Below are 27804 nucleotides of genomic sequence, written 5' to 3' on the forward strand. Positions count from 1 at the left end.
TGTGGCAAGAAAAGTCCAGTTATGAATTTACAAAGCCATTAGCTGTAACTCAAGCAAATGGGAGGTCTATTGCACTGTAAATTATTGTTGTTACCAATGCTCCTTGTGTCCTTCTCCTTAATTTCCCCGGAGTATAAACCACATAACGGCAGCAAATTTCATCTGGAAGCTCCCTCTATAAGGAGCATAAAATAAAGAAAGACAATACTGCTCTTAAAACATTTTCTGGTTGCTCCTTTTGCCTCTGTTGTCAGGATTCCTGAGACCTGGAATATCAAAGCCATTGTTGACAGGACTACCAATGGGTAAAAATAGTGTTAGGAGAAACAGCATTACAATGCAGTCATTACCATGAAAAGCCCTTACCATGCATGCCTTTACCACGCATGGTAAGCATAGTTAAGGTAGGTGTGTGTGTGTGTGTGTGTGTGGTGCATATATGTATATATTATCTACTAGAAGTTGCCATTAGATAGGTATAGTGAGCACCTAATTTCCACAGGAAAAAAGTTTTTTTTTGACTTGGCTTTATCTTTGGGGCCATTTGGCGAATCTTCATTAATTTTTCCCAAAAAAGTGTCTTATTGGGTCTTGATGTGCACTGAAAGTTTTTGGGTAATCCATCAAGCCGGGGCCAAGACAAAAAAGGAGGGGGGGGTGTTAAAAAAAAAAAAAAAAAAAAAACACACACGTTGTTTCACATGTTAATTCCCCATAGAGGTTTTATGCACAACTGCAGCCTGAACCGATGAATGGAATTACACCAAAGAGAGGTAGAAAGGTAGCTCTTTATTCAGAAAGCACGCCTTTTGTTCGCTGATGCAAATCTGTTCAGTAGTAGGAGGTATTAAAGGAAAACCAAATTTGTATAGCTGGGCAGAGCCTAAGCACAGATCTCATGGTGAGATCTTATTGGCTGTCAGCACTTCAATCAGAAAGTGATGACAGCCATCTTGGGACCAATAAATATGATATCACCCCACTGAAATGCATTGTAGTGAATGACAGGTTTTGAGGATCACAAAAAGGAGAACGTATAAAGGGTGATAACAGATTGTCATTGCAATATAAATCATTTGTTGCTATGTTGACTTTACCCTGTCAAAACATCCTCTGCTGGGATTTCATGAATCCTGTTTGAGAGAAAACATTTTTCTCATGATTTTCCCATAGAGGTTAAGGAAGGTGCCCCAGAACCTAAAACGAGAGCATATTTTCTGTAAATCCACACTATTTTTCTCAGCGATATGAGAAAGAAACCTGACATTCTCAGTAAAACATGTACTTCCAACGGGGGAAGCCTGTCTGTTTATCCCGTTATGGTCTACTGCAGCCTCCCCAAGTGTTCTAAAGAACAACTAGAACACTAATAGTCTTACTTATGACAAAAGTGTGGCACACCTGAAACCATCCTGAAAGAATGAAACTGGGAAAGCTTAAAACATTTAATTTAGAGAGGAACAAAATGAGGGGTTCATAGAAATTATGGTCAGTGCTGTAGAAAGAAAAGCTAGGACACATTTTAAGTGAGTTCTCAAAAATCTTCCTCTTCTATTTCATTAAAACATTCTGACATGTATACTGAAACATGCACTTTCAACACCAGCAGCAGCCTGCCAGTTAACTTCCTGGTGTACAGCAGTTTGCTACAGTGTTCTAATGAGCAACTAGAGTGCTTACATTCTGAATTCATGCCAAAAGTATGGCACATGACCTCCATCTTGATGGAATTGAAGTAGAAAACTGAAACCATTTTCTACTGAGGAGGATACTGCAGTAAATGAGTAGATTAGGGAGCTTCAAAACAAATAACATCTCCCACGATAGCTACCAGAGGGGGAAAAAAAAAAAAAAAAAAAAAAAGAAAGACCCAAATATAAACACAAAAATCACCCAACTGTAGCCCACGTATAGTCTAATGACAGAAGTGTGCAAAACACTTAATTATTTAGATTTTTTGCAGCTTTATGTCACAGACGTGACCAAAAGGTATTGGGAGAGCTCTACATGAGCATCAGTTACATTACACAAGGACACATTCTTTTTGGGCTTTAGGCATGGGGCAATTAAGTGATTGGCCCAGAATCACAGGATGTCGACCTGACACCGAAACCTGAACCTGGTGACTTAGTTGCAAAGTCTGCAGCTCTGGCCGTAACCCCACATTCTCTCCCCTAAGTGCAACATATAATCAAGTGATCAACTAGAAAACAAAGATAGCAAATAATTTGAAAAGTGCTTTGTCACTATTTGAGAACTCAGAAAATATGTCTTTTAGAGACAAACCATATTTTCTATGGGAATAAGACCCTCTCATTTGTGTAATTTCTAAAGGCAAAGCTTTAGGTATTGGAATTTCGATTACATCAAGATGACATCAGGCATGCCACACTTTTGTAATACATATAGATAGCAAGTTAGCTGTTTAATAGAATACTGTAGTGAGGCAGATGGCAGGGCAACTGACTCCGATAGCGGAGGGCAGGGAGGAAGGCGCAGAGGCAACAAGTTGACCATGCTGGACAGGCAGGACGGGCAGTGGCACCACAACAGACCATGTAAGGGGGCAGGGGCAATAAACCATGTAAGGGGACAGGGGCAATAAACCAACCATGCAGGACAGGCAAGAGAGGCTGTGGCAATATTACAGACCATGGGGGGCAGAAGAAAGACATACATACAACCATAAATACCATTAGAACTGATCCAAGCAGGAGACTCCTGATGTTTTTACAGCCAAAAGCCCCCAAGGCCAGCTCCTGCTAAGTCCTGGGGTGCCACCCCTGGGACATGACTGTTTGCTCTGGTTTGGTGGGAACTTTGACAGCTCCTGCCTAGTCAAAGCAAACACTCTGGCTCCAGTTGGTGAGAGCTGTAAAAAAGCTCTCGCTTGCTGGGAGCAGAGGTTTCTTCTCTTTCCCTGCCCGTAGACATGCGGGCAGGGAAACAGAGGAAACTATTGCTCCGACAGGGAGCTGCATATTTAGCAGGTGGGTTATGGAACAAATAATGGCCCGCAGCCACCCTCATGGAGCCAATAATGAGGCTGGGGAAGGCCACCCCGGAGGGCTGGCTCCTGCTATGTCCGAAGCTGCACCCCACCTCCCCAGCCCTGGTACACAGCTGTTTTGCTTGGTTGGAGCCAACAGCCCCACACCAAGCAAAAGCAAACAAAGTCCGCTTTCTGACAGGGAGAGCGGTCAATAAGGTCCCACTGTCAGAAAGCAGAGTTTTCATGTTTCCCTGCACGCAAATATGCATGCAGGGAAAGAGATTAAAACTTTGCTCCCACAAGCAAGGAGCTGCTAATTATACCAATTTGTCTAAAAATGTCCCATTCTAAATATATAATTCATCAAAGCCAAAAAAAACAAAAAAAAAAAAAAAAAACTCTCTCTCAGACCCTTATGCACCCACTAACACACTGACAGACCCACTGAAACCGCCACTCACAGACCCACACAGACACTGATGCACCCACTCTCACACCCAGACACTCTGAAAACCACTCTCACTCCCAGATACATCCTCTCACACTCAAAGACAGGATGTGCTAACTCCCTCCTCGCAGAGCCATGGGTTTTGAGCAGTATAGGGTTGGGTGGTTAGTGGGGTTGGTCCCAGGGTGTGGCCACAGCCGTGGACTTTCAACCAACCCCGCCAGGCACGGTGCAAGGTTGGGTGCTCATAGAGGGTTGGCCTTTGAGCCTGGCCTCTGGGCCCTGCCACCAACCGCTGCGGTGCACGGCTAAAGGCTGTACGCGGCGATGGCGGTTGGATTAACGTATAGTAATGAAAATTACCATACATTTAAAAAAAACTCAGACATTCATTGAACAAACCAAAGGTTACAGGGGCATTATAGTTAGGCTCATAGAAACAGGGAGAATTATCTCAAGTAACTATAACTCGTGCCCTCAAGTAACTATACCTTGCGCTGCCAATTACAGCACTCACGACACCTTTGATCATTGATGGTATCAATGTAATATTTTACTACATTTTTGACAGAAAACTGTGCATGGCAGGGAACGAGTTATAGTTACCTTAGGGCAAGAATTATAGTTACTTGAGATTACTCGGACTGTAAACCAGTGAATTTCTATGGTTTTGTACATTTAAAGTGTGAGCCTAACAATAACGTTCCTGAAACCTTTATTTTTTAACCTCTTAGCTGCTGGGCCTTTCCCCCCCCCAGTGCGGAGCCCTTTTTTGGCTATTTGGGGTAGTTTGCGCTTAGGCCTTCATAACTTTTTGTCCACATAAGCTATCCACGCCAAATTTGCGTCCTTTTTTTCCCAACATCCTAGGGATTCTAATGGTACCCAGAGTTTGTGGTTTCCCCTGGAGGAGACCAAGATATATTAGCCAAATTACAGTGAAAATTTAGTTTTTTCCCCAAAAAAATGGGGAAAACGGGCTGCCGAAGAAGGCTTGTGGTTTTTTTCCCCTGAAAATGCCGTCAACAAAGGGTTTCTGGTGCTGAAATCACCATCTTCCCACCTTTCAGGAACGGGCAGACTTGAATCAGAAAACCACATTTTTCAACGTAAATTTGGCATGTTACTGGGACATACCCCATTTTTACTATTTTTGGTGCTTTCAGCCTCCTTCCAGTTAGTGACAGGAATGGGTGTGAAACCAATGCTGGATCCCGGAAAGCTAAACATTTCTGAAAACTAGACAAAATTCTGAATTCAGCAAGGGGTCATTTGTGTAGATCCTACAAGGTTTTCCTACAGAAAATAGCAGCTGAAATAAAAAAAATATTGAAATTGAGCTGAAAACAACAGCCATTTTTCTTTATGTTTTACTCTAACTTTTTCCTGCGATGTCAGATTTCTGAAAGCAATATACCGTTTTGTCTGCTGGACTCTTCTGGTTGCGGGGATATAAAAGGCTTATAGGTTCATCAAGAACCCTAGGTTCCCAGAGCCAATAAATGAGCTGCACCCTGCAGTTTGTTTTCATTCTATACTGGGTATACAGCAATTCATTTGCTGAAATATGAAGAGTGAAAAATAGGTATCAAGAAAAACTTTGCATTTCCAAAATGGGCTCAAGATAAGGTTTTGAAGAGCAGTGGTTATTTGCACATCTCTGAATTCCGGGGTGCCCATACTAGCATGTGAATTGCAGGGCATTTCTCAAATAGACGTCATTTTCAAACATATATTTGGAAGGAAAAAATTAACAGAAAGATAAGGGGCAATAACACTTGTTTTGCTATTCTATGTTCCCCCAAGTCTCCCGATAAAAATGATACCTCACTTGTGTGGGTAGGCCTAGCGCCCGTGACAGGAAATGCCCCAAAACACAACGTGGACACATCACATTTTTTTGACAGAAAACAGAGCTGCTTTTTGCAAAGTGCCTACCTGTAGATTTTGGCCTGTAGCTCAGCCGACACCAAGGGAAACCTAACAACCCTGTGCATTTTTGAAAACTAGAGACCTAGGGGAATCCAAGATGGGGTGACTTGTGGGGCTCTGACCAGGTTCTGTTACCCTGAATCCTTTGCAAAACCTCAAAACGTGGCTAAAAAACACTTTTTCCTCTCATTTCAGTGACAGAAAGTTCTGGAATCTGAGAGGAGCCGCAAATTTCCTTCCACCCAGCATTCCCCCAAATCTCCCGATAAAAACAGTACCTCACTTGTGTGGTTAGGCCTGGTGCCCGCGACAGGAATAGATCACACAACGGTCAATGTTGGTCCTTACACGAGGCAGCTGTTGACCTTGGGGTGATCCATTCCTGACGCAGGCACTAGGTGTAGGCACTCAAGTGGGGTAGTGTTTATATCAGGACATGTAAGGAGTTACTGGGTGGTAGGAATTTTGTGGATCCCAGTATATTCCTGTAGTTTGTGTGACAGAAATGCGAGAAAAATAGAGTTTTTATTCAACATTTCAGCTTTGCAGGGTATTCTGGGTAAGAAAACTTTGGGGAATCCACACAAGTCACACCTCTGTGGACTCCCCCGAATGTCTAGTTTCCAGAAATGTTTGGGTTTAGTGTGTTTCTCTATATGGCCGCCGAACCCAGGACCAAAAACACAGGTGCCTGCCTTACAAAACCAGTTTGTTTTGCCATAGATAATTTTGATGTCTCCACAATACGATTTGGGCGGTGGAATTTGGGGCTGATCTAAATTGGGGAGCTCCCAAGAGAGCAGTCTCTCTCTCTCTCTCTCTCTCTCTCTCTGCTTGCCGCCACATTCACCTGCTCTCTGGGTTGTGCTAACCCACTATTACCCAGATGCACAGACTGCTTGCGAAGGGACAGCAGGACTGTCCTCATCACCTCCCTTATAATGTACAGGAAGAGGAGTTATCGAATGGGACTCCTCCGACTGAAAAATCACTCCCAGAGTCTGCGCCATTGTCCTATCCCTCAGATGCTGTCTCAGTATCTGATGTCTCAGTCTCTGATCCTATGTCAGAGCTGTCCTCTATAACCCGAGTGCCGGCAGCAGTCATCCATCAAGATGCCATCTCTGCTATTGGCTAAACTGTTGCTCTAAAACACTAGCCTACGTAGACAGTCACAAAATCGATGGTGTGTGTGAGATACGTGCAACAGTAGAGGCCACCTTACCTGCGTTTCTTACCTCAATCAGCACGTTCTTTCAAGACACTCAAAAAACACCTTGTCACATACCATTCGTCACAGTCTTTAGCACCTCCTGCGCCCAGTCCAACAATCATTATTGGTGCTCCCACTCCCTCCTCCTCTGATTCCCTCATTACCACCCAGCAAAAGTGCCCTTCATCTCTCCATAGCCGCCCTCCACCCCGCACATACATTTCATTGGTATTATAGCGCAGGTAATGGCTGACTTTACTAATGTACTCAGCTATTTACATAAAATACAGATTTGCTCTTTGCAGTAGGCATATAAAACTTCTGCGCTTCTTTATGGCACTAAAACTGCCACTAGACAAGTCTGACCCTTTTGTAGCAGAAACAGTCACAATACTTACTTTACTTTTTTATTGCTGCCTAAAAGCTACAGTTGAAAAGCGTCAGTTGAATTAAGTGCATTGCTTTGAAGACGCAAGCTGCAACTGCAAGACAACTGGTGGCAAATCTCTCACTCTCTATATATCACTTTTGTCAATATGTGTGTGGTTTCCCTGGGGGCTGCGATCGGCCCCCAGGAAAACCATACCCACATATAAAACTGATTATATATACACACACACGTATCTATAGAGATATATATATATATATTTTTTTTTTAGTGGTTGTATGGTTTCCTTGGGGGCCAAAATGGCCCCCAGGTAAACCCTACTACAACTAAAAAAAATATTGCCCCCACAGGGGGTCGCCCTGCCCACGGGCGACCCCCTGTCCATTTATTTTTATTTATTTTTTAAAAAAAATGTTTCCTAGGTGCGGGGGGCGGGGTCGCGATCACCCCCCCGCAGGGGGCACCTACCTCAGGCCGACCCCCCCTCCCAAGTGAAATCCCTGGTGTCTAGTGGTGTTTCCTGGCCCCCCGATCGCAGCTGTGCTGCGATCGGGGGCCAGGAACCACTTTTAGAAGGCCTCGTAAGAAAGGGGAGACTCTCCCTTTTCTTACAAGGCCTTCTGAAACTGTTTCCTGGACCACCAATCGGAGCTGTGCTGCGATCGGGGGCCAGGAAACCTGAAAGTGTTTTTAGGGGTTGGGTGGGTAGAGGCATAAGGTGTTATGGATAAATAATAACACGAGGTTTACAGTGGCATCCCCAATTCAAAAAATGCAATTAATTCATCAAAAGAAGCATGGGGATTTGGGGGTCCCCCTTCCCCAAAAAATGACATATGTTACTTACCTTATTTATACTTACCTGCATGGTAAAGGCATGTTTTGTAAAGGCATGCGTTTTAATATATCACAACCATTGCTAGAAGCTGCTAGCTCTGGCTACTCTTAGTGAACAACTTGCCACTTCACATCTTGGACCCAATCATAATGCATCCAATACCCAAGACCGAAGTACCCCATTCCACCGTTTCCGATGTGCTTCTCTTTAAACTGTGCACATCTGTATTCCAGCATTGATTCAATACCAGACTCTACATCCTACAAAAGCGGGCACACTAGCCAGGTAAAAGCACGTCTTCTTAAAATGCCCCACGTACATTTAAAAAGGACACTTCTTCTACATGCTACATATCCATTTCTTATGTACTGCCCAACTGGCTGCGCAGACATGAAAGTAGGGATTTGGAAACATCCACACGTTTTTTTTTTTTGTAAAGAGAACCCTTCACTGTTCCTGTGTGATTCTTCTTACACTAGTGTCTTCAGAGATTGCTACATCCCAATTACCTTACCCTGAGCTCAAGTATCCATTTTTTTTAACAATCAACAGGTCATAGTGTCTGTGCTGTGCTCTCTGGAGGCACATACTGCAGATCATGAGGGAAATTACCACGCATTTTACCTCACCGCCGTCAGGGATAAACTATTTAGGTGAGTTTACCAAAATGCTTGCAAGGAAAACAGTCTTGTGCGGTATGTAATACCTGAGCAGCACACCAGGTATCCAATATATATTGCAATGAAGGACCAGTCCTGGAACCTCCCTAGACACATAAAGCCTGTCCTTACTAGAACCAGTGCAAGGGTTTAGGCAACCTTGGTGAAGATGCATTTGCTCCCCTCTCACCTAATCACTGGGATAGGCGAAACTTTGCTGCTTGTAGGTGAAGTCTCCCTTGTGGTGGGTCACAGGGATATATCTATCTTTCCTTAAACTGACCATGGTACCATCCAACCTTTACCACAGTTTCTGAATTAATTTGAAATCGCAGTGGGATCAGCACGGAGATGAGAGCTGAGTAGAGTAGAGTAGAGGCAGAAAGCAAGTCAACATCAACACTACAACATTCTTAACTAAGCATTGAATTAGTATTGCTCTGTGTGCTCAGCCCACACAAATGACCCTTGCATCTTGCATCAGCTCATATTATCTGGCAATCATTGACCAGCCCCAGAGAACCTCTGGTGTGGCTGCCTTTCTTTGATGCCACGGAAGCAAAACAGTCTGCTGGAGACCCAGACATTGTTTCCGCTCCAAACAGGAAAGTAATCTGTGCAGAACAGAATCCCCACGATCAACATCTCACCGCCCTTACACAGCGTGAGGAAACACAGCAGTTTCCAAGGCTGGATGCATCCACCCTCAGTCGCTGTCACAATGCAAGCTCAATCTCCAAGCACGGTGGTGAGATGACGACCCCATGAATGCCACCAAAGCCTTCTTCTCTGGGTGCTCGCTCCAGAGAGAAAACTCCCTTTTGCCTAACCCACCTGCACCTTTGTGTTGTTGCTGACCAGATAACCTAAGGAACAGCAGGCTGGTGGTTTCCCGATTTCCAGTTCATTGCTCCTTGCTTTGCACCCGAGGATGCAGAAAATCTGACTTTCCTGCACAATGCTCGCCTTAGCGCAAAGCGTCTATGCTGCCAATTTTGTTAAAGGGCAAAGGCGTTAGGGGATCTGGTTGCTTACACTGGATACAGAGAATAAATGGAATGCAAACAGTGATATGGGGAAACTAAAAATTATATTTCATTCTTTCAGGTCTGTACTTATCAAGTTGATATGCTTTGTCATACCTCAATATATACAGCTAAATGAGTGGGGGAAAAAAATGTAGAAAAATATGGATAGGCAGACACAAATGTGGGTCTCAGGGGCAATCCTCACATACGGAAGGCAAGGTGACACCAACAGATTTTGTAAAATATAACAATTTGAGGCTATTTTAAAATGCTCCCAGGTTATATGCAATACCTGTACAAGCATGAAAGCAAGGCTGGGAACTGTTTGATTTCAAAATAAAATGTGCATACAACTGCCAAGTTAAAAATATATTTTGCTAAACAGAGCTCGAAAAATCCTCTCCACCATTCCACATTGGTGAGCGAGCATTTTTTAATATTTACTCTGCTTACTTGACCTTTCTGGCCAGTTGACACTGAACAGGTGTTCTGTTCAGATAAAAAGCGGAGGGGCAATAAAAAAATGCCTTTTAATCGTCTAAGGCATCATGTCCCTTGAACAATTATATATTTTATAAAATCCCACACCCATGTAGGTGTGGTACTAATCCAGTTGGAACAAATCAAGTGAATTAAAACTACAAATCCCAGAAGGAACTGAGTTGGTAAAGGTCCGACTAAAACAGCAGAATTGTATACATGTCAACTTTACAGTTATCCGGTAAACTTACCAGCATGGCAGGTCTGGTGTCTGTCAAGGTCCTTATGCTCCGAGTGGATGAGTTGTAAAAGCTCCTGTGTATGCTAAACAAGTCAAAATAATCTCACGAAAGTGAAGCTTCTGACTCGCCACATCCAGTACAGACAGCGCCCACCACCAAAACTGGCCCTTTTGGCTGTTTCACTAATGTTTAATCATATTATAATGTTGAGTAATTAATGCCACCCCTGACCTGGTGTTAGCCTACAGTTGTTGGATGCTCTGCGGCAGCCATGATAAAAACACTTATTATTAGAGAAGCATATTTGGGAAATGTGCATGTGACACATGATGGTCGAATCGAAAGTGGTGTAGAGTTGCCAACTACCATTATATGGAACCACTTGGCAACTCTGTACAGGCGGCACCAAAAACTATTCTAACATGGCCAAGGAAAAACATTTTACTCTTGCTACCATCAGATCAACGTGAAAAGAGGCCCCTAGGCCAATAAAAACCAACAGTCCCCAACAACCATGCTTACTTCTGCCTCTCAACTTTGTGGGAACTGGTCAATTCCAAGTCTTTTACTGTACGCTATCCCCCAGCCCCTAATTCATTTGTAGACTCACTGATTAGGTATAGTTTTGAGATTACTTGTCAAAGCCTTTTGTAAAAGGCTACCAAGCACCCAAAGGTGGACTCAGTGATTTGAGGTTACTGTAAATAGAAATTAAAAAGGTCACAGGGTAATGCTTTGCAGAACCTGGTGAAGTGTAAGCAAGTAGTTAAAGTGGCGAAAGAAAGGTGAACTGGGGTTACCTGCCTTTATATGTGCCCCCAAAAGATGACAAAACCTAAAAAGAAGAGACCTAGAAGCCTACTGTGAAGAAGGCATGGGGGTGGGGAAAGGGGAGCCTTCAACAAAGGAGGTATGACTTGTTGAGGACTAAATTATGAAAATGTCAGGGAGAAAGTAACAGTCCACACTGAAGCCCCTTAGCTTCTCCGTTACTATAGAACTCCGCCCCAGTACTCAGACACACACCCCACTGCCCCTTATAGTCCAACGCCCTACACAGCACTATAGGACTGGCCTTTCAGTAAGCAAGGCATTGCCAGATAGTCCAGCTTTAGAGGACCAGTGGGTGGGCCGTTTGTTTCTGGAACAAGACCATCCCACACAAGAGAGTCCTTGCAAGCTGGCCAAACTGGCTATGCTAGACTGCCTGACAGGCCAGTCCAACACCGAGACTTTAAGTGTGTATTTCCATTACAGGCGCCACGCTAAAATGAAGTTTTTATAGTTTCAAGAAAAACAATGTGAACTGAAAAAAAGACAACCAATCCACTCAAAACTGTAGAAGAAAACTATTTATTGCCGCTGAGACAGCTCAACCCAGACTGGGGGCATCGCACGAACAACACTACCCTTCCCCTGAAGATAGGAGTTCTGAAAAACTCATGCCCTGGCAACAATGTGTCTCCGGCGTACATGTGGCCTGGAAGCGGCCTGAGCGTCCACCATCCTGCTCTCCCGCCCTTGAACAGTGACTCACCACACTCCCTCGGAGCCTGGGATGGGCCACTATTTTTGGACTAGCCCGGGATGGCTTGCTATCAGCAGCACGCAGGCTGGGCCGCTCTTGCCAACCTACTCCTCGCTGCCCCCACTTCCTGGAAAAGAGGTCTCCGAGTTCAAAAGGCGCCTGAAAACAAGGAAAATGGCCCTTGGGTACCTGCAAGAGAAAAGGAGAACAAACGAAACTGCAATACACAGCGCTGGGAGTGCCGGCTTAATCACCTCTTGGGAATCTCCAAGTAGCAGAACTTGCAAAACCGGAAAGCAAAGCGTTCAGCTGTGTCTGAGCACAGGCTATCCAGACAGAAGCAGGACTGCCAAAAGAAGCTGTAAAACATGATAACTCATCTGGAAAGTAAAATGCCATTTTGCCTAGATCATGTGTTCCCATTCTTCTAAATATAAAACAGCAATTTAATTTTTACTGTGGCTCGGGATCATGGGAAAAGAATGTTAAACTGGGAATGACTATAAGCCTGGAATCCTAACGACCCCACCTTCGACTGAATAACCAGACAGGCAAAAATAGCGTTTCTAAAGAAGTCGAAACCTAAGTTTACCTTTAAGTTTCTGAATAGATCCAGGGAGTTCTGGCGAAGAACCCTGGGGCGCCAGCGGAATACAAATACTGCTACATGCTGCTTGGCCCAACATTCAAAATTCATTTTCTGTCTCACTGTTTTATCCCATTACTTGCCCAGTGGTTTGGCTCCTCTAACACAGCCATACCCCTTCTACTGGGGACTATGTGGGCTGACTCATGCCCTCTCCAGGGGTGTACCAATAATTTATGTGGAGATGCAGCAGCACCAGGGCCCATAGCTACGAGCAGGCTCTGCAATCCAACAGCAGATGTCTTCTACTGCCCAGGATGAGGGTAAGGAGGCAATTTTCCTTTCTTGCATGTAATCTCTGCCACCCTTGCCAGGCGACTGCTCTCCCTTATTCACACCCTCTCACAAAAGGCCAGGCCTATAACATAAGGAGCTGGCACTAAATGGCTGCATTGGTATCAGAGCCACGCCATACTACATCAGATCACTTCCTACGGCCCAGGACTTCTTTCCATTCTGTTCAGAACTAGGCCTATCAAGAAGGAGGAGATTTAAGATCTTCAGGCAAAAATAACAAAGTGGCAAACTGCCCCAGAAATCAAGCCACGCACGACAATGAAACTTGAAGAGGAAAGTCAAAAGATTCACTACCAAATCATGAGAGTTGGTGAGAATTTTTGAGCTGGCAACGGAAGTTTTTTTTTAATTTTTTTTTTTTAATTATTTTATGAACTGTAGTTGGGGGAAATCCGAAAAATAAAAGCTCTAGAGTTATCCAATGTCAGGTGAGAAATGTTCAGCCAGTTCTGCATCTTCAATGACTTCACGATCTTGCTAAAGTAATCAAAGAGGTCTAACGAGGAAACAAAACCCCATGTACCAGAAGTTGTTGTGCTGCACGGACTGTCAGACTATCCGACATCCCAAGTGTCGCACTGTGAACGTTATATAAAAGAGATGTAGGTATTATAAACTTAGCATAAACATTTGGTTTTAGAGAAATTTTGAATGGAAAACAGTTTTAAAATCAGCGAAACTAAAAGTCAACAGTTTGAAAAACAAAAAAAAACATAATTTAACTTTTTTTCCAAAATCATGTTGGAAAGCTGGGAAAACATGCTAATGCCTTTGCAGCAACTGCACTGTTGTGCGTACAACTGAGCCATGCCACTTCCTGTATTTCGCTAGAGAATGATAGCATCGGTCTTCTGTCTGGCAACTCCTAACCTCTGTTTTTAATCAGCGGATTGCCATTAAGGAAGAAACAAATGGCAAATATCCCATGAGCTGCTTTTAAAGAATCCATCTGCATACCGTTATACGCTTTTGAGCTAGAACAGGAACTTGCTAACTTCTAGAAAGGTAGCTAGCCTTGGGCGTTCATCTAATTAGTATAATCTGGTATTTTAGTCTTTGTGTTTTTCAGTGAAACAAAAGGGCCTAACACACCTGATGGTAATGATTTTTAAATGAAAACTCCGAACTGGAAATATGGTTTCCCATGGCAATGAAACGACTACACAAGGTTACCTCAAAAAGAATCCTCGAAGACAGGAACAAGCATTGCCCGTGTGAACTTATAAGCAGATCACAGCGACCAGCAAACTTGAGTTAGTCAATATCTACAGCCAATCAGTAAATGGGTATGTGCTCCGGTCAATAATTAAAGCAGCCCAATGTGACAAAAGTTGCCACTCAATAGTGCCATCCCAGGACACAATGGGGATATGCTACTCAAATAGTCACCTCAATCACTTACCAGTAAGGCTGATCGGTTACTGCCAAGAAACACAATGGCATGTCAACAGTAACAAAAGTGGCTGGTCACCAGTAAGACTCAACTTCCAGCTGAGATCTGCACCCTGTTAACAGTCAAACCCAACCACAGTGGCGTGCGGCTTGTCATCAACACCATGACATGTAGAATAGATCAAAAGTTGCACTAAGTCATTCTGCAGGTTGATGGGGTTACACCAACCAAAAGACTGCCAAAGCACTGTTGGTGAATAACTGCAATTTAAAAAACAGTGGCCTGTACACGCTTTTAATTTTAAGCTTCTCTTATACATACCTGAATAAAAACGCATTAGCAATGTAACAAAGGTGCAAACAATCGCCATGGTCACGACAATGCAACAAGAAGCACTATACTGCTGAACAACGCAGCACTAGGTGATCTCAGAAAAATGTTACAATACGTGCGATGTTAAAACGAATTAACAATAAAAGGTGCGCACCTTTTAATGACAAACAAGGCAGCAGATGAAAATGTGAACGGGAGAGGCTACAAGAAAGCCGAGTCGTCTGGAGAAAGCACATCAAGGGAGAGAGTTTGCTTTTTGGTGTACTGGTGGCGGTGCGATGACTCGCGAGATCTTGAAGGCAGGAGGACTGGGGCGGGGTAGATGGAGGGCAGTATGGGCAATCCTTTCAGTCCAAACTGAGCAGCAGTCAGAGGGAAATACCGAGGCAGAGTGAAGGCAGCTTCTCCCTCCAAACTTACTTAAACTTGTTTCCATGGGAACTGTAACCTGGGAAGCGTCCTCTGGAGCCCCCACCTCCACTCCTTGGCTCAGACTCTCGGGTATCGTACTCCCCTACCTTCCTGCTGAACCGCTCCCATCCCAAGGGGTAAAATGCTAGGGTATCTGAATAAGGGGGAGGGGAGGACAAGATGCAGGTGCGCCGGGACATGCTAGCAAAAAGGCATCACCTCTCATTAGCAACCGTTTTTAAAATCAAATATACTCCCTCTTCCCAAAGTGATATGACCACCCCAAAGCCCATCTGCAAGGGTAGACGTACCCCCAAACCTGTGGGAAAGAGAAAGGCAGTGCGAATGAATCACTCTACCAAGCAGCCTGCCGATAAAGGTCTTTAAACACTGACCTGGAATACCCCATATCCTCATCAACGGGAGAGCGCTTTCAACAGAAATCGACACAGTTAAGCAAAAGCGCTGAACAAGACAACAACATAGGACAATTAAGATCTAACCGAAAAACTACCACAGCCATCGCCCACCAAATACAAGACACACTAACGTAGACTGTCACAATGTATTTAGAGCTGCCAGTAAAAGGAACTTAAAGAAGTTGAGGTCGGGGAAACTAATGCAAATGAAAAACAAACGGAGTAACGAATAAACAGGTTCATCTTGTACTTTGAGTTACTGCAGCCTAGTGAGAAGTTGTTCGGGAACTGCCTAGTAAAACCGCCAAAAGTCTTAATGGAGGAATAATAAAGACGGTGGGGGCTTGGCGGTGAAGCTGAAGACTTCCTACCTTGCCGGTTCCTGGGTCCTGGTGCGCCCCTGCTGCCTGGTGGGCTCTCTATTTTGGCTACTGCCTTTACCGCTTCCTGCTGCAGCGAAGGTTTGGATGCACAAGCAAGGCTACGCGAGTCAATTTCTCAGCAGTGAAACTGACATGAACGCCTCCTCGCCCACTCCCTACTTTCAGGGGCGGGACCAGAGCCACGCCCTCCTAGTTGAGTACTAGAGGGCCCGGTCCCTGCGGCCCCGCCCATTTCCCTGTATTGGGAGGCACCCCGTCTCCGCCTATCCTGCAAGGTCTTTGCAGCCTGGGGTGGGGCTACTCCCCCTCAGCCAGTCTAAAGGCCCCCAGCCTCGAGCCTTGTATCCTTTCTGGTGTGTGGGGGGTGCATGGAGTCTCTTTCTACCCCGCCCATCCGTGCTACCTCCCCACGGGGCGGGACACAAGAACACCCCTTTCAGGCCGCTCACCCGGTTTATAGACGGTTCCCCTTCCCTATCCGCCCTTTGAGGGGCGGCGCCAGAGCCTACCGCGACTGCTCCCTGCTGCCGCAAGACAGGGCGTCCTCGCACTCCATTCACGCTTTGCTCCATATAGTTCCGCCGATTCAAGTAACTTCTTCCTGTCCGCCCACCCCCTTCTGATTAGCGGTTCTTGCTGCAGGCAAAGGGAGGGTCGGACCTTCCTCGGGTCCCGCCCACTCGCCGCCTCTAGTCTTCCGCCTACGAGCCCGCGGGAGAGTGGGCCTCCCCAGCCGCACCCACACCCTGAGGGCACCAGGCTGGAGGAAAGACAGCAGGGTCTTCTTGTCGCCCCACCCATCGGTCGGCGGGTCAATGCATATAGATCACTGCTGCGTGTCTCCCTCATGCGTCCAGTCTCGGGAGTGTTTTGAAAGCTCAGGGTCGGATGCAGTTCTTCTATCCCCGCCCTGTTTGCGGAAGACACGAGCGAGGGGATAGCGCAGTGCATCCCCGCAGCCCACCCACTCACTGCTCGCAGTGTTTCTTCCCCAGACGGAGGATGCGGATCAGAACCTCCTTACACCCTGTGCCAGAACCATGACATCATTGGCAAAGCATCACGGGAGCAACAAGGACGGATTTTTTTGCATATTTAAAGTTTTAAGTAACCGTGATGGTCTTGCACAGGTGTCTCCACGCCCGCTGGCTTCTTGGGAAGCCCGCGTCCTCTTTGCAAGGCTGTCCCTGCGGCCGTCTCTGAAAAAACAGATTGCGATTGTTTTTTTTTTCCTGTGCCCTTAGATGCCCTAGTTCAAGATTAGTCGGCCAGCAACTTCTGCAGGCCGTTAAGATCCCTGTGACCTCATAATTTATTTTTTCATTTTTATATACCGCTGACCTTACCTAACAATTTTTTTTCTAGAGCGCTTAACAGTAGTCATCTACAGTTACATGGATAATTACAGAGGTTTCACAATTACCAGATCTTACCAAAACAGTTCATTACAAAATGGTAAATCGTTCAAGAGGTATCTATAGCAGTGAAAATGTGAGCGACTAACGAAATGAAGGTAAACCAGTTGTCCGTGCCAAGATTAGTTGCAGTGTCTTGGCTAAAATATAGTGGAAGGAGGAGGGCTTACAGATCCGTTTTTTAAACTCGCCTCAAGGTGGTTGTAGGTAGTTTTGGAGCTAATGAGTTCCACATTCTGGTTCCACTACCCGAGAAGAATTGCGCCAGGAGCAGCCCTGGGACAGCTAGCACCAACTGCTAGACCACATCCTCTCCGAATGTGAACTCAAAGCATCCTGAGGATATTGGCAGTGGGTTTACAGTTGTCTTTGGAGTGGTTGAATATTGGGACTAGTGCAGGGGTCTCCAAACTTTTTAATGCTGTGCCCCCCCCCACTTGAAAAATAAAAGTCATTGGGGCCCCCCTCAGAATTTTTCACAAATATTTTATAAAGATGGCAATGTTTAAATATGTCTAGACTTATTTAAACATTGCAGTTAAGTACTGTTGCCTCTTTAAAAGGGCAATTACATGTTTCTGCTTAAAATAAAGGCCTATTGTCTGTGTAATGCTTCTTTTGGCCAGAGTCTGGTGCCCCCCCTGGGACCACTTGAGGCCCCCTTAGGGGGGCCCGCCCCCCAGTTTGAAGACCTCTGGACTAGTGGGTTTCACACCGTTTTTTATAGCCCTAAGGTGCACCCTTATTCTGCTAGAGGCTTTGCAGATGACGTGTAGGAGTGGGCTTAACTTAAGTGATCAATGGCCTGTGTCTGTTGTGGAGTGCTTTCAGATCTTTGACTTTCTGCATCTGTCTCCATTTCTTTTCTTGGTGTATAATGTAGTTTTGCTATCCATGAGCTCCTGGCTGACTATGGTGTAGAAGGTGTGGCCTTCCCAGAACTGGTTGTGACAGGGGCATTCCCACCTGGGGTTGTTGGAAGAATGTGGCTGAATTGCTGAAGCATTTTTTTGGCTGGGTTGGTATGTGATCGCAGTAAACAGTATGCCAATGAGTGCATCCATTGGGAAGCTCGCAAAGGACTCTTTTTGTTTTTGCTAGGTCTGGTTCACCTCAATAGTTTGAAGATATGTAAGGTAGGCCAAGCAAGATAATGGTGTGACTAGTCAAGATGATGGAGGAAGGTGTGTAGCATGTAAGAGTATTTCACAAAGGTGCAGATGACATTGAAGATTGTTAGATTTTTCATCCTTGGCGTGGTCTCCCTTAACTTTTTGCCTCTGTTCCCCAGGTTGGTAATGTGTGCTGGACTCTGTTTTTTGCTGTTTTTGTTACTCTGGGCACTTTACCACTGCTAACCAGTGCTAAAGTGCAAGTGCTACTATACAAAATGTGTATGTAATTGATTCATCCATGATTGCAAATTTGATTTACTAGTAAGTCCCTAGTACTGTGCACTAGAGGTGCCCAGGCCTCTAAATCAAACGCTACTAGTGGGCCTGCAGCACTGGGTGTGCCACCCACATTAGTAGCTCTGTAAATAAGGCTCAGACCTGCCACTGCAGTGTCTATGTGTGCAGTTTTAAACTGTAAATTCGACTTGGCAAGTGTACCCACTTAAAACCTTCCCTTAGGTAGCCCCAAGGGCAGGGTGCAGTGTATGGTTAAGGTAGGACATATAGTAATGTGTTTTATATGTCCGGACCGTGAAATACTGCTAAATTCATTTTTCACTGTTTCAAGGCGTGTCCCTCTCATAGGTTAACATGGGGGCTACCTTTAACTATGATTAAAGTGTAGATTCCCTTTGAGAGCGGATAGACATGTGGAGTTTGGGGTCAATGAGCTCACAATTTAAAAATACATCTTTTAGTAAAGTTGATTTTAAGATTGTGTGTTTGAAAATGCCACTTTTAGAAAGTGAGCATTTTCTTGCTTAATCCATTTCTGTCACTCTGCATGTTTGTGGATTCCCTGTCTGGCTCAGTTTGACAGTTAGGCTGGTTGCACCTCTCATTAGACAGTGACACAAAAGGGGCTGGGGTGTAGTCTGCATTTCCTGATGGGCCATCTGTGCGAGGAGGGAGGAGAGAAATGGTCACTCACACCTGAAAGAGCTGTGCCTGCCCTCACACAATGCAGTCTCCAACCCCCTGGTGTGTGTCTGGGGCCTGGGCTGGGCAAGGCAGGATTTCACAAATTAGACTTTCTTTTAAAGTAAGCCTACTTCAAAGGGCAAAATGTGTATAAGACTGGCACACAAAACCACAAACTTTAGAACACTTCTGGAAACCAAGAGGAACCTCTGCCTGGAGAAGAGCTGCCCTACCTGTGACTGTGCTTTGTTGAGCTATCCTGCAGTTGCTGCTTCTGCCCTGGCTACAGGACAAAGACTGGACTTTGTGTTGCCCTCCTTCTTGTGAAGAACTCTCCAAAGGCTTGATTTAGAACTTGCCTCCTGTTGTTTGAAGTCTCAGGGACAGCAAAGACTTCTCTCTGCCAGCACCTGGAACCTCTGCTGAGACTCCTACTCTGCCCAGTGGTGCCCATCCAGTTCCTGGGACCCTGAAAGGAGAAGCTGACAGACCAAGAGTGGGAAATACACGAACCGACCGCCATGCAGGGAAAAGATCGACGCAACTCCAATCTGCGACTGAAAAATCTACGCACCGCCGCTTCACGGCTAAAAAGTGACGCTCGGCTGCAACGCAACCGGAAGATCGGCGCTCGCGGCTGTAGAAACCACACGCAGCATTGCTGGCGGAGGCTGGTGAGATCCAACCCACCTGCGCGGCATGGTTTTCAGATCATCGTGCAGCAGGATTTCCGATGCAAACGTCGCTGGGCATGTAAAAATGACACAAGGCCTGTCCAGACCCGAGAGTGCGGTTCGAATTGACGCATCGCTCTCCTGCGGAGAGAAGAAACGAAGCACGGCGACTCGACTGAAGGAGAAACGATGCACGGTCTCGCCCGTGAGTGAAATCGACGCACCGCAAGCCCTTTTTGATGCACACTCGCCCGTGCGGGATTATTTTTGACGCACCCAAGTACATTTCCACGATAACAGCATTAGCGTTGTGTTTAAAATTTCATGAAGAGTCTTTTTGGTTTTTAATTGATAACTTGACTTGTGTATTGTGGATTTTTGTTGTTTTGGTCTTGTTTTGTTTAGAAAACTCTTTTCTATTTTTCTAAACCTGTGTTGTGTCATTTTGTAGTGTTTTTATTGAATTACTGTGTGTGTTGGTACAAATACTTTACACCAAGCACTCTGAAGTTAAGCCTGCCTGCTCATACCAAGCTATCAAGGGGGTGTGCGGCAGTTAGCTGAGGGTGATTCTCTTTTACCCTGACTAGAGTGAGGGTCCTTGCTTGGACAAGGGGTAACCTGACTGTCAACCAAAGACCCCATTTCTAACAAAGATATTTCCCTTGAAATGGGAAGCAGTGAGATGATTAGTGTGATGATGGCATTGGTCAGTAGGGCATGTCAAAGGATCCTTAATTATTTCTTCTTTTGTACCACCTAGGAGATAAATGATAGCAAGGAAGAGGTTGTTCGCATACCTGATGGAAGCTTTTGTGATTAAATCTGACATCTCAAGGTTGAATATGGCTATATGATTACTAAATGTAGTGGAAATAGTTGGCCTGTATAATGGGAAATGTGAAGTAACAGGAATCGAGCTCGAAGATTTTGAGGTATGATTGGTGTATGGATGTGCAGGGCTATGGTTTGTGCCACATTGAGAAGCTGCATGCATAAATAAGGATAGTTTCTTGTGCATCTTTGCACTGGCTTCCTCCCGTCTCGCTCCACCTGGTCCCATTACCAGGGCGACGGGAGCTGATCTGTATAGAGAGCATCCCGAAGCACCTAAGGCTTGGAATGTTTGTGGGGCAATAAACATGTTTATGGAATGTGCTACCCAGTGCTGCAACATTTATTTGAGGAATAATTGCTTTTAGAACCCAGACACCAAGGGAGGACACACTGTCACAGAGCTAGAAATAGCAGCTTTCTAAAACCGGGCCATCTGTGCCAACTTCATGGACTGAACTTAGTGCCTTGCAAACTGGAGGGAACCTCTGGCTCGCTGGGCAGTTTTGTTATGCCACAATTTACTCTATTACTGTAAGAGTTACTATGTCATTTTTGACATCTTATATTTGCTAGGTTATGATATGCTGTCTGATAATTTGTTGTGTTAGGCTTGGGCTTCGCTGTGCAGTGCTAAGGTTTTCCTTGTTCATTTTCATATTTATGTTTTTTGGATAGCGCGCTGCATCCCAGAACTGTTCAAACAGGGTATGTTCAGTTGTTTGATGCCAAGGTTTGATAGATTATGCTTGCCTTCTCAAATAATGGCAATATTTTTGTGTTTTGCTTCAGATAGAGGAAGAAGGTAAATGGAAGTGCTTTATGGTTCCCAACCTGTAGTCCCCGGACTACAGGTCTGTGACACATTCCCAGGGGGTCCGCGCACATGGGCCGGGAGAAAGGCACTTCTTCAGCTGGGGCCTCTGACAAACATGTGCATGTTTTTAAAAATATTTATTGCTTCCTTTGTGCAGCAGTTTTAAAAGCACTTTAAACGTCCTTGTACATCCAGCAGCTTTCGGGCAAAAGTAAAAGTGTCAAGATTACTGTAGTGATTACTGTACCAGCTGGAGAGAGATGGGAGTTTTTTCTAGTGGCAGGTTTGACTCAGAGGTAGCACAGATGGTTAATATGCCTGTTGCAAAGAACATGTATCATGCAAAGAACAGTATTTTATGTGCATAGCATAGTTTGGTTACTTTGTTTGTCACAGATTCTTTTGTTACTGTGCAGTTCATAAGTTAAAATTGTAATCTAGCACAGTGAGCTATGAACTGCCATTAACTCCTTAACAGCTGGGCCTTCCCCTCTACCCCACCCCCTCAAGCTGAGCCCTTTTTTGGCAATTTGGGGTAGTTCGCGCTTAGGCCTTCATAACTTTTTGTCCACATAAGCTATCCATGACAAATTTGCGTCCTTTTTTTCCAACATCCTAGGGATTCTAAAGGTACCCAGAGTTTGTGGGTTCCCCTGGAGAAGACAGACATTAGCCAAACTATAGCTAAAATGTTTTTTTTTTCAGAAAAATGGGGGAAAAAGGGTTGCAGAAGAAAGCATGTGTTTTTTCCCCTAAAATGGAATCAACAAAGGGTTTGCCGTGCTAAAATCACCATCTTCCCACCTTTCAGGAACAGTTAGACTTGAATCAGAAAACCACATTTTTCAACACAATATTTGCATTTTACTGAGACATATCCCATTTTTACTATTTTTGTGCTTTCAGCCTCCTTCCAGTTAGTGACAGAAATGGGTGTGAAACAAATGCTGGATCCCAGACTGCTAAACATTTCTGAAAAGTAGACAAAATTCTGAATTCAGCAAGGGGTCATTGGTGTAGATCCGACAAGATTTTCCTACAGAAAATAACAGCTGAAATTTTTTTTTTTTGAAATTGAGGTGAAAAAAACAGCCATTGTTCTCCACGTTTTACTCTGTAACTTTTTCCTGTGATGTCACATTTTCAAAAGTAATCTACCATTACGTCTGCTGGACTCTTCTGGTTGTGGGGATATATAGGGCTTGTAGGTTCTTCAAGAACCCTAGGTACCCAGGGCCAATAAAGGAGCTGCACCTTGCAGTGGGTTTTCATTGTATACCGGGTGTACAGCACGTCATTTGGTGAATTATGAAGAGTGAAAAATAGGTATCAAGGAAATCTTTGTATTTCCAAAATGGGCACAAGATAAGGTGTTGAGAAGCAGTGGGTATTTGCACATCTCTGAATTTTGGGGTGTCGATAGTAGCATGTGCATTACAGGGCATTTCTCAAATAGACATCTTTTTTACACGCTGTCTTACATTTGGAAGGAAATAATGTAGAGAAAGACAATGGGCAATAACACTTGTTCTACTATTCTGTGTTTCCCCCCAAGTCTGATTTCGGTGCTGCAAAGTTCTGGAATCTGAGAGGAGCCACAAACTTCCTTCCGCCCAGCATTCCCCCAAGTCTCCCGATTAAAAATGGTACCTCACTTGTGTGGGTAACCCTAATACCCGTGACAGGAAATGCCCCAAAACACAACATGGACACATTACTTTTTTCCAAAGAAAAATAACCTGTTTTTTGCAGAAGTGCCTAGCTGTGGTCTTTGGCCTCTAGCTCAGTTGGCACCTAGGGAAACCTAGCAAACCTATACATTTTTGAAAACTAGATATCTAGGGGAATTCAGAATGTGGTGAATTGTGGGGCTGTCATCAGACCCTGTTACCCTTCTGCAAACCTCAAACTGTGGCAAAAAACACCTTTTCCACACATTTTGGTGATGGAAAGTTCTGGAATCTGAGAGGAGCCACACATTTCCTTCCACCCAGCATTCCCCTAAGTCTACCTATAAAAATGGTACCTCACTTGAGTTGTTAGGACAGGAAACGGCCCAAAACGCAACATGGACACATCAAATTTTTACATTGAAAACTGATGTGTTTTTTGGAAAGTGCCTAGCTGTGGATTTTGGTCTCTAGCTCATCCGGTACCTAGTAAAACCTACCAAACCTGTGCATTTTTTAAAACTAGACACCTAGCGAAACCCAGGGTGGGGTAACTTGTGGCACTCTCACCAGGTTCTGTCACCCAGAATTCTTTGCAAACCTCAATATTTGGCAAAACAATAAAAACACTTTTTCCTCACATTTCGGTGCTAGAAAGTTCTGGAATCTGAGAGTAGTCACAGATTTCCTTCCACCAGCATTCCCCCCCGTCTGCTGATAAAAAATGGTACCTCACTTGTGTGGGTGGGCCTAGTGCTTGTGTCAGGAATAGATCACACAACGGTCAATGTAGGTCCTTACATAAGAGCAACTGTTGACCCTGGGTTGAATCATTCCTGACACAGGCACTAGGTACAGGCACTCAAGTGGGGTAGCGTTTTTATTGTGACAGGTGAGGATACACTGGGTGGTAGGAATCGCTTTGAAGACGCAAGCTGCAACTGCAAGAGAATTAGGAGATCACTTTTATATGTGGGTATGGTTTTTCCTGGGGTCCGACCACCGTCCCCAGGGAAACCACACACGCGGCGGCAAAAGTGATTGCTATATATATATATATATAATATCAACAAAAGAACGCACTCCGCCTGGGCTCGGTCGGCCCGAGAGAGGTGGTGCGTAGACCGGCAGAGTAGGCCGGTATATAATCCAAATAGAAGAATGTCAAATGAAAACGGACACTCAGGACATCCAGGAAAGTAAATAAAGGTGGCAAGTTTAAAACAAAATAGTGTTTTGTATTAAACTCGCAACCTTTATTTACTTTCCTTGATGTCCTGAGTGTGCGGTTTCATTTGACATTCATCTCTCTCTCTCTCTATATATATATATGTATATATATATATATATATATATATATATATATCTACATAGATGTCTATAAATAGATCTATATATGTAGATTTATATATATTTTTTAGTAGCTGTATAGTTTCCTTGGGGGCCATAGTGGCCCCCGGGGATACCATACAGCTATTAAAAAGAAATAGGGCCCCCACAGAGGGTCGCCCTGCTCGTGGGAGACCACCCGTTAATTTTATTTTAATTTTTTTTAACAAAAAAGTTGTTTAAGCCCTGTGGGGCGTGATCCGGGGAGACCTACCTTTAAAAAAAAAAAAAAAAAAAAAAAAAGAATTACCCCATGGGGGGTGGGGGGGGGGGGGGTAGGAGTTCATTTTCTGAGGGGGCTGACCCCTCCCCAAGTGAAATCCCTGGTGTCTAGTGGGGATTCCTGGCCCTCGAACACAGCCATGCTGCGATCGAGAGCCAGGAAACAGTTCAGGAAGGCCTCGTTTAAAAGGCTAGAAGGCCTCGTTTGAAAGGGGAGAATCTCCCCTTTCAAACAAGGCCTTCCCGAACGTCGGGAGGCCCATTTGGGCCCGTTTTTCCCATAGAAGTAGAAAGCAGCCACAAGGCGGCTTCCTGCTCTGGTAGGAAAAATAGATAGTGACGATGTAACAAAGGGACAGGTGGGGGGAGACAGGGAAGATCTTCTGTCTCCCAGGGGTTTTCTAAAAAAAAAAAAATCCTCTGGTGCAACTCACCGGAGGATTTTTTAACCCCCTCCGTGGTGTCCGCCACCGGTTGTGACCCGCACCAGGGAGATAGTGCAGGCGTCGGCCAGCATCCGTGGCCTGCACACAAGAGATTAAGGCGCTGCATGCAAACTGGTTGGAACAAATTAGAAAGTTGTTTTTCCCTAGTCTTTAATTTTCCTTATGCTGCTAAAAAAGATTTGCTTGCATAGAAATACAATCTTATTATTAAAGTCAACACTAACCACTGTTTTGTGTTCTGAATCCTGAGTTTTTGCTTATCCAGACCAAGCAATCTTAGAAAATGCCTACCAGTGTGGATGACATGTGAATCGTACACCAGATGGTCCCCTATAAATTGCTCTGACACCCTACACTGGTATGAGAGGTGATATTTAAAAAAATGAGTTACATGTGCAAGGCTGTAGAGAGATGATATGCCCTTATGGTTTTTACTTCCTTTCCCCAACACATATTCATGTGAAAAAGCTTTCTCAGATCTTATGTACCTAAAAAATAAAAACAGAAATCGTTTGGGAAATGTTGAATCTGACCTGAGGATTCAGCTTTCCTAAATAAAACAAAACATTGAAAAGTTAGTCGCTGAGATGCAGCGTCATCCCTCCCATTAAATTTTTTCTATTTTTGCATATTTTTTCAATATAAAATAATTATATCTTTAGTAATTTGAGTATTTGGTTGATGTGTACTTTTTTGTGAATTACTGTTTTAATGTTTGAAATTTAAATTATACAAATTGCTTGGAGGGTCCCGGTTTCCAGTAATGATTCTTTGGGGGTCATCAGGAGTCAAAAGGTTGGCAACCACTGCTTTAGTTAAATGAAGGGCCACTGGAATTATGTAGCAGAGAGGACCAAATTATGCGGCAGGATTGACCAACTTATATGGCAAGAAAAGTCCAGTTATGCATTTACAGTGCCAATAGCCCTCACTCAAGCAAATGCAAGACCTATTGCAAATGCTTGTTTTTCTTCCTGGCACTAGTAGCTTCCTCCCACCTGCTCCTCCATTGCTCCCCCACCTCATTTGGGCATTTACATTTTTCCCTATGTTTGGAGGGCCTGGCAGCTGCCATTTGCTGCTGGTTGCTCTGCTTCAAAAAGGCGCTTTTGTGCTCTCAACATTTTTTTATTTTTTATTTTTTTTATTTACCGATCTGTTACATTTCCTCTCTTAGATAAGCCAATTAAAATGGCACTTGTGTCATTCTGTAGGTTAAAAATGCCACGACTGGTAACAGTTGCCGCATCATATTTTTTTGCTGATGGTGCACGGTATCAGGAAACGGCATTGGCAAACCAATAGGTCCAAAAGGTGAAACCTAGTGACTTTGCCAGTGCTTGATTTCAATTGTCTTGATACAACTGTTAGACACAGACTTTCCTGCCAAACCTTTATGCTGACGTATCCTCTGATATATGTTCTATACTTCAATATGATATTTTGGTCTTTGTTTGTCTGTCAACTCAATCCTATGGTTCATACCCTATATTTAATTCTGATCTGATATAATATCGTATTGATGCGCCCTTGCTTTGTTTCCGGATTGCGTGGAATTGCATTTTCCGAAATTCTCTGGAAGTTATTTCCCAGTGACTGGCACTTCATCATGTTAACAGTAGCAACCGAATCCTTGTAGAAATCTTGGTTATTTATACTCATTTCTCACCACAATTTAAGTAACAGAGGTTTAAAAAGGTCACGTAGGTCAATTTGTACACCACTGTTATGCTTATATCACTATGATTCTGTCTCTCTTCGTAATCAAACTCTTTCATGGCACTTTAACCTTAAAGTCAATTACTCAGTTTACCCCCTTAGATAAATTGTGTGAAATCAAATTGTAACGTTAAGTGGAATTGTAGAAGGATCTCTAAGAGAGGTCCTTCTACGGTCAATGAACTAATCTAGAGTGAACGAGACCTGTTTTTAATGTGGGTTGTTCATAATATCATTTTAAATAAATTTGCATTGACGCCTCATTTGACCCTAATTGTCGATTATCCAATACACAATGACACATGGTTGCCAAACATTTAGTTGGAAGTGAATCACCCTTGCACTGTGTTGAATGTACGTTTGGAAAACATGTCCATTTATCTACTTGCTTGGCCCACTGAAAGCTTTTTGTGCGGTACAGTACAGCTCTGGAACAGCTTACATATGATTACATCGTTTTAGTTGCATCTAAAAGCCTGTCCATTGATGGAAATAGAAAGTGGTTTATTTTAGAAATACATCAAACAAGCCACAACGCAAAACGACACGTAAAACATTTTTTCAAAGCGCTGTGCAGAACGGAAATTTGTAGTAAGTGTCACAATTCACCCATCCATTCAAGATAGTGTTTGTTTGAAAAATCACTCTGCCGCCACGAAACAAGGAAAGCAAGTGAACGTGAAACCACCCCGTCCACTTCGTGAAATCCGGTGGGTGATATAGGGCTGTATATACGCGGGGCTGCCTTCTTAGGGAGCTCTGGCTCTATGATACAAATCCGCGCATAGCGTACGGGTTCAGTGAGCCTTGCCATCACCAAACTTTGAAAGAGGGCAAGAAAGAGAAAGGCAGAAAAGCGAGGAAGAGGAAGCGAAAGACAGTGAAGCAGTGA

The 27804-nt window shown here is 44.2% G+C and overlaps 1 protein-coding gene across 2 annotated transcripts in view; it reads right to left on the reverse strand.

Annotated features, from left to right (window-relative positions):
* The window catches only part of LOC138299947 (rho-related GTP-binding protein RhoA-D), a 179784-nt gene extending 163342 nt beyond the window's left edge, over positions 1 to 16442 (reverse strand). The window contains exon 1 of one of the 2 annotated variants that reach the window (XM_069238674.1): positions 16080 to 16442. The gene's annotated coding sequence lies outside the window, so the exon portion shown is untranslated. Of the gene's footprint in view, positions 1 to 15618 lie in introns of both variants that reach the window. The other variant, XM_069238673.1, reaches the window with a different exon arrangement.
* Between the last annotated feature and the right edge of the window lie 11362 nt (positions 16443 to 27804).

Source organism: Pleurodeles waltl, chromosome 6 (genome assembly GCF_031143425.1).
Source record: "Pleurodeles waltl isolate 20211129_DDA chromosome 6, aPleWal1.hap1.20221129, whole genome shotgun sequence".
NCBI lineage: Eukaryota > Metazoa > Chordata > Amphibia > Caudata > Salamandridae > Pleurodeles > Pleurodeles waltl.